At 38.6% G+C, this 6303-nt stretch overlaps 1 protein-coding gene across 2 annotated transcripts in view; it reads right to left on the bottom strand.

Moving 5' to 3' along the window:
* The window catches only part of LOC126848989 (kynurenine/alpha-aminoadipate aminotransferase, mitochondrial-like), a 307625-nt gene that overhangs the window by 147071 nt on the left and 154251 nt on the right, over nt 1-6303 (bottom strand). The window lies entirely within an intron of this gene.

Genomic DNA, 6303 nt, shown 5'->3' with positions numbered 1-6303 from the left:
GTCCGTGCTGTGAGAGTGCAGGCGGGCGACTCTCTCTGTTGCGGACGAGCACGAGGCCCGTTTGGGCGGCCACGGTTACCCGGCGCAATTGTGGGCGGGACGCGCGAGCGCGTCGTTCGGCATCGCGCCAAGTGGTGGGGAACCTTCTCACGTGCTCGGCCACGCGGTCCTCTACCTTCGCCGGAAGAGCATCGGAATCAAGGTACCGACAGTCTCTCACTTTTATTAACGGCTCGATGCATGTGATAGCGTGAATTCGTCCGCGGAACCATGACAGGAACGATGTCACGAACGCAGCTCTCGAGATATTTCGACCTTGTCACAGGTATAGTAAGAGTATAGTGTCCAATTTTCTTTTACTCGTATTTAATTAGTTACTGATCTCTCTAAAAATATAATAACATGTATTCGATATATGAAGAAGTTTCAAATATATTTTCGTTCATGACAATCCATATTTTAGTCGCTTTAGGCGTGTATATACGTTTACATTATATCATGCGAATATGATATTATACAAAATGCTCCCTCAAGAGAGAATTTGAATTGGATCGGTTCATGGATCTTAAATGCAACTGTGTCGTTGTTGCAACGGTCGGGGTTGCTGGGAACGCCGACTGGTATCGCGACGGCTCGCCGCGGAACAGTTTTGATGACAGATTACCCTGATTCGCTTTGTGGAGGAGCTTTCATTTAGACAGGCTGTTTGATTGAAAAGTTTACTGTCGCTTCCAAAGAAAAAAATTCGTGGCGCTACCCTCATCAGGTGGTCCATATGAAGCAAAGTCGTTTACTCGCTTCAATCGATCCCCTTTAGCGTGAGAATACCTACAATATCATGTTATAGATCGTTAAACTAAATAAGCGTCACATTTGTATATTACATTGCAAGAAAATAGTAAAGATAAAATAAATGTTTAGATTTGTACATGTTATTCTTGATTTTATACAGGATGTCTGAAAAATTTTGAGACCAGTATAAATCTTAATAATAATGTTTAAAATTTTAAATAATATAATTGAGCGGCAGGTATTATATAAACAATTTATATATTTATTATAAATAAAAATATTTATTTTCCATTAAATTTTTATAATAATTATAATTATAAAAATCTAATGGAAAATGAAAAATGTAAGAGAGACTAAATGAAGATTTTTTTTTTTTCAAATCTTACTTATACGTAAAAGATAATTTAATCTTTAATTTCTCCGAGATCGTATTAATGATATATTCAATTGCCTCAGTGGGTTGGAAGGAAATTTTCACGGGGCGGAGGGGGAGCGTCGAGCATCTCGCAAAGCGGCCGCGGATGGTTAAGAGGGAGGTTTGCGAGAGGAGGACTCGGGGGAGCGGAAAAGAGGGCGAGCGAGCGGGAGAGAGTATCGGAGAGAGAATGAGAGAACGGAGAGAACACCCTCCACATCTGCCACCAGATTTAACTATACATTACAGACACACGATATGTCAAAGTCCTATACTTCATATCGACTCTGCCATTTATTAAAAGTTTCATCGCGCGCGCCTCGCTCGCGCCACCGATGTTCGGCAGAACTCGATCCCTTCCCTCCCCAGGCGTCTCACCTCGAAAACATATATAGGAAGAAAGGCCCGAAATATACGAACGAAAAGTTCGTGGAAAGAAGGGAAAGGGGAGAGGGGAAGAGAACGATTCTCCTTAGATCGACACAGTTGCCTGCGTTGCGCGCGATAAAAGCGACTCATCTGCGCTATCTTTCTTCGGACGAATTCTTTATTTTACTCTCTTTGCGCCATGCAAAGAAAGGGAGAGAAAGAGACGGAGTTTTTCCGATAACGGATTCCTCCGAAAACTGCGCGACGATAATTTTTGGATTTCTTTATTAATCTCAAAACGATTCGCCGCTTCGTACCTCGTAACGTTCGCGAAAGTTATGGCCAAAATTTGTTTTTATTCCGTCGTACTGCAATTTTGTAGAAAGTAAAAAGTTATATTTAGAATAATGCCTTCCCACACTCTCTACCGCGAAAAACTTAATGCCAGAAAAATAAGACTCTCTCTCTCTCTCTCTCTCTTTCTCTCTTTCAAAGTTCCTCTTTTTTGTGACGACTGCGGAATTTCTGCGTGCCGGATCTTCGCGTTTTCTCCGGCTGCTGCCGATTGCGAAATGAAGTTTTATATTAAGCTCAGAGTTTTCTCTCTCTCTCACTCCTATTTCGCGTGCGCAGGCGAGTCTCTCGCCCTTTTCCCTTTTCTCTCGTGCCATCGCTTCTTCTCCCACCCTCGTCCTCGCCCTTTGTATATTTACGTACCGATAGATCGTTATATTGGCGTTTGCATATATATTGACGTCTCTCTCGCGACGAGACGCGTGATATACACGCTATCGGGTGGCACGTGAAACGCGTACCTGCCGCGTGTTGCGTCTTTGTAATAATTGGAATATTCATCGTTACAACGGCTTAATAGCGTGAGCCGTAATTACTTATGTGCGTCGACATACGTGGTGGAAAATTTATCAAACGCGTTTCACATATAAGAGATCTCGAAGTTACTTAACACATTCACTAGATTGTGGTTCATCGTTCGACGTGTCGTTATAATTAGTTATCAAAAGAAATGCGTACCGAGAGTAGCATATCCGCCATTAAAAGTAAACCATCTTTCATCGCCATTTTAGCATGCCAAGCGGCACAAGTCCACGAGTAGGGCTCGACCTGTCAATCTCACCGGATCACTGAAAACGGGTCTTTGCCGGATCCTTGCTCCACTGGAACGGAGAGGCTCACTTTTCGTACCTAAAACTCCACTCTCCCCACTCGCGACCCTCTTCTTCCAACTTTTTCTTCTTCGTCGTCTGGGGTAAAAGCGAACTCGTTAGACGCTCCAAGTGAAATTTTCTCCCGTCTCGTTGGATGGCTAGTGTGCCACCGGAAATGCTATAGAGCACTTACTTTCACTATCGCTTTTTAAACTCGCTTATTGATTATCCCGTTGCTTCGAAGATTGTTAAGAAATTTTTGCTTCGTTTTAGTATATTAAAATTTTGACGAAAAGCAGATTTTCTCTTAAAGCATACTGTGTATAATTTAAAAATCCATTAGACTTATTTTTAATTTCTTTGAATTGTGACTTGTGAAGACAAAAATTTAATTTTTAATTAAATAATTAATAATTGATGATAATAATATCTCACATATATTACGAGACACGTGGGAAGCAGTTTTTGTTAAACGCTCATCGGGGTTGAAAATCATTGGTAAAGCAAATGTGAGATTGTCAACAAGAGATTGTCACACCGCAAGGATATACATATACGTAAAAGTGAGCCGATTCGTGTTGAACAGCAACGGCGGTTCTTGCGATTAGCGCGCGACTAAGGGGAACTCCGTGGCTGAGGAGTCTGAGGTTTTAATTAAGCATTCACTGCGGATGATATCGCATGCCTCTTTATACTTCATAGCGACCAGATGTTGCTACGAGAATGTTCCTTGCCTTAAGTCCTCTTCCCTCTGATTCGAGCCAGCCGGAACCGCACGAGCGACGTTTCTCCCGTCGCTATTTCGTTTTAATTATGCATATTTAATTTGCTTATATCTTGTGCCCCAGCGCGCGTTACGCGCCGGCAAAACTATGCATGCTTCCACTCACGACGATATCATTCATTCGTTTTTAATTAGCGTATCATATCGGGACGACTTTTTCGAATCGAAAAATTTTCAATAGCGATTTAATAAACGCTGGAAAAGTCAATAATCGCGCGCGCCTACGTTCATTACGTTGAAATTTACAAGAGTCTGCAAGAAGTTTTATCATTTCCCTACTTTTTTCCCGTTCGGATTTGGAACTTTCCTTTCGAGTTATTTTTCAGGGATGGGAAAAAGAGAGAAAGAGAGACAGAGAGAGAGAGAGAGAGAGGGGGGGAGAAAGAGAGGGTTCTCTGCGCGAATGAAACAAATCTACCTCCAGAACTCGAGGTATACCCAGTTCTACAGCCGACACTTGGCGCAAATTGCCCCAGTAAGTGTAGTACATTAATCTTTGGTTTGGTTTGGTCTCGGCCACCGCGTGTGTTGCGGTGGCCGCATTTCTCGTAAACCTTCTCTTTCTCCGCACCGACATGCCGCATGTCCGAAGACCTTCTTCACGTTTTCGTACTCCTCTCTTCTCGCACAACCACCTGACCATACATGTTTTGCTCTTGAATGTCACACATAGATCGAGCTTGATTACGTAAAATCTGTCATTACTGTAACATACTATTTTTTTTTTATTAAATTAAATATTATTCATGTTTAATCTCTTTCATATGGCAATTTTTGCGATAACAACAGATATAATAGAACTTTTACGATTGTATTAATAAAAGTCGCACTTTACATATATATGCAATATATATGTAAAGTAAGCAAAGGCGGTGCAAAAAGTGTAACATACATACATTTGAAAAGATGACCGCAGGCTACTGGGCAAAGAGTACGACGCTTTTGTTCTCCAACTCCTGTCGGTCTCTCATATTCCACTCGTCCTCTCGAATGAGTTCCACCAACCCTTTCCGCCCTTAACAGGCCACCTTAACTGTAACCTCTGCACATACTTGCTACTCGGGCGGTCAGAAAGCCAGACCCCCGGCCTTTCGTAATGCGAATACCATGTCGCACACGAGGAATTTGGGACCTCCAGCATGCAAGCCCTTCTTTATTCGATTAAATAAATTGGCAGCGATTAGGTTGACGCGGGTTTTCCGAATGGGACTATATGTCTGACGATGATCGAGCATAATTAATTGCGACTACTTAACATTTATCTATGTTACTTTTCGCGACATATTATATAATAATAAAAAGAAAGAAAATTATTTCATGTAAAATTCACATGAGAATTATGACATAATTGTTGAGCTTTCTTTCAAGCTGCTTTTCAAAAGCAATTAAAAAAAATTTTTCTTTATAAAATGATATGTAAATATAATGTTATCTCATAATGTTATAATAACGGCCAAATGAATAAACAATTTGTGGAGGAGAAATATTTGATTTAACACTCAGAAAAGGATTTTCAAATATTCATACATATTATTACAATCGCCCCTTAGTAGCATTTCCGATTGTTATCAATTCTTCTTACGTAATTTTCGGAGTAAGGTCTCACACACACAAAGTGCGAGCATTTTAGAATTAGACGATAAGATTGATTTCTCATCTATCTATGTAGATTCTCGCAATTTGTATTGTAATGTTATTTAATAGTTTTTTAAATATTTTTTTATACATTTTTAAATATTAAAGAAAATATACAGTTTTTAACAAAAAATATCGAATCAAAAGTTGTAGAGAATTATCTTTCAAATGAGATCAATATAACTGATATTTGCAAAAATAATCGTAATTTTAGAGGTTTTTAGGTGCTAACTTTTTAAGGAAGCATCTTTCGAATCATGTTTATAGAAAACTTCTTGTTCAAAATTAAATTTCCTATAAAATTTCAAAGTCTGATCGGAACGTTTGGACCCATTTTATAGATATGCGATATATTTGCCACATGATACGATTTCAATGATCACGATAAATCATGAGATTGCCTAGAGTTATCTGTTATTCCAGAGATTATGCATTGTTTCAATTTAAAATATATTTCTGTTTTTTTTTTTTTTGAGAGAATTATATTATAGATAAAGAAATAAAATTTCTTTTTTATTCGGCTACAGAAATAACGTTTCTTTTCAATCGATCAGAGCAGATTCATACAATCATTATTTTCTGTTAGGTGTATCACATTATTCGCCAACACCTCCGGAGTAATATTCCAACTTTAGGCGTCTCATCACCCCCTTCCCTCTTCCTCGATGACTTGCACATCCAGAGCACGCAGCGTGAATTTTCCTCACATGCGTGTGCGATAGATGATGTGTTTCATGCTTCTAAATCATTATCTGTGTTCGAATCGCATGTCCTTTTATTTTGAAAACTAGAAAAATAAAATGACCGAATAAACATTGAATATTTGTCAACATTTGTAAACATTGAATATTTGTCAAAATGATTTTATAAACATATATACATATAATCTCGATTATATAAACATATAAAATGAATTTTTGACAGTTTGTATAGTAAGAGAGGCAAATTTTGATCAAAGTAAGAATGCTGTTTTCTTTTGTTTTTCTTTTATAATTATAATGTTAAATATCTATAATTAAAATAGCTGAATATGCGGCAATAAATAAATTATATCCGACTAATGTTAATTTTGAATGAGAATGAACCAACCTATCGTTACTCTATCATATTTAATTTTTTTTTTTTGCTTACTGTGTTCTTGG

Source organism: Cataglyphis hispanica, chromosome 4 (genome assembly GCF_021464435.1).
Source record: "Cataglyphis hispanica isolate Lineage 1 chromosome 4, ULB_Chis1_1.0, whole genome shotgun sequence".
Classification (NCBI taxonomy): domain Eukaryota; kingdom Metazoa; phylum Arthropoda; class Insecta; order Hymenoptera; family Formicidae; genus Cataglyphis; species Cataglyphis hispanica.
The sequence above is the reverse complement of the archived record's forward strand: the minus strand, read 5'-3'. Positions and strand labels throughout refer to the sequence as shown.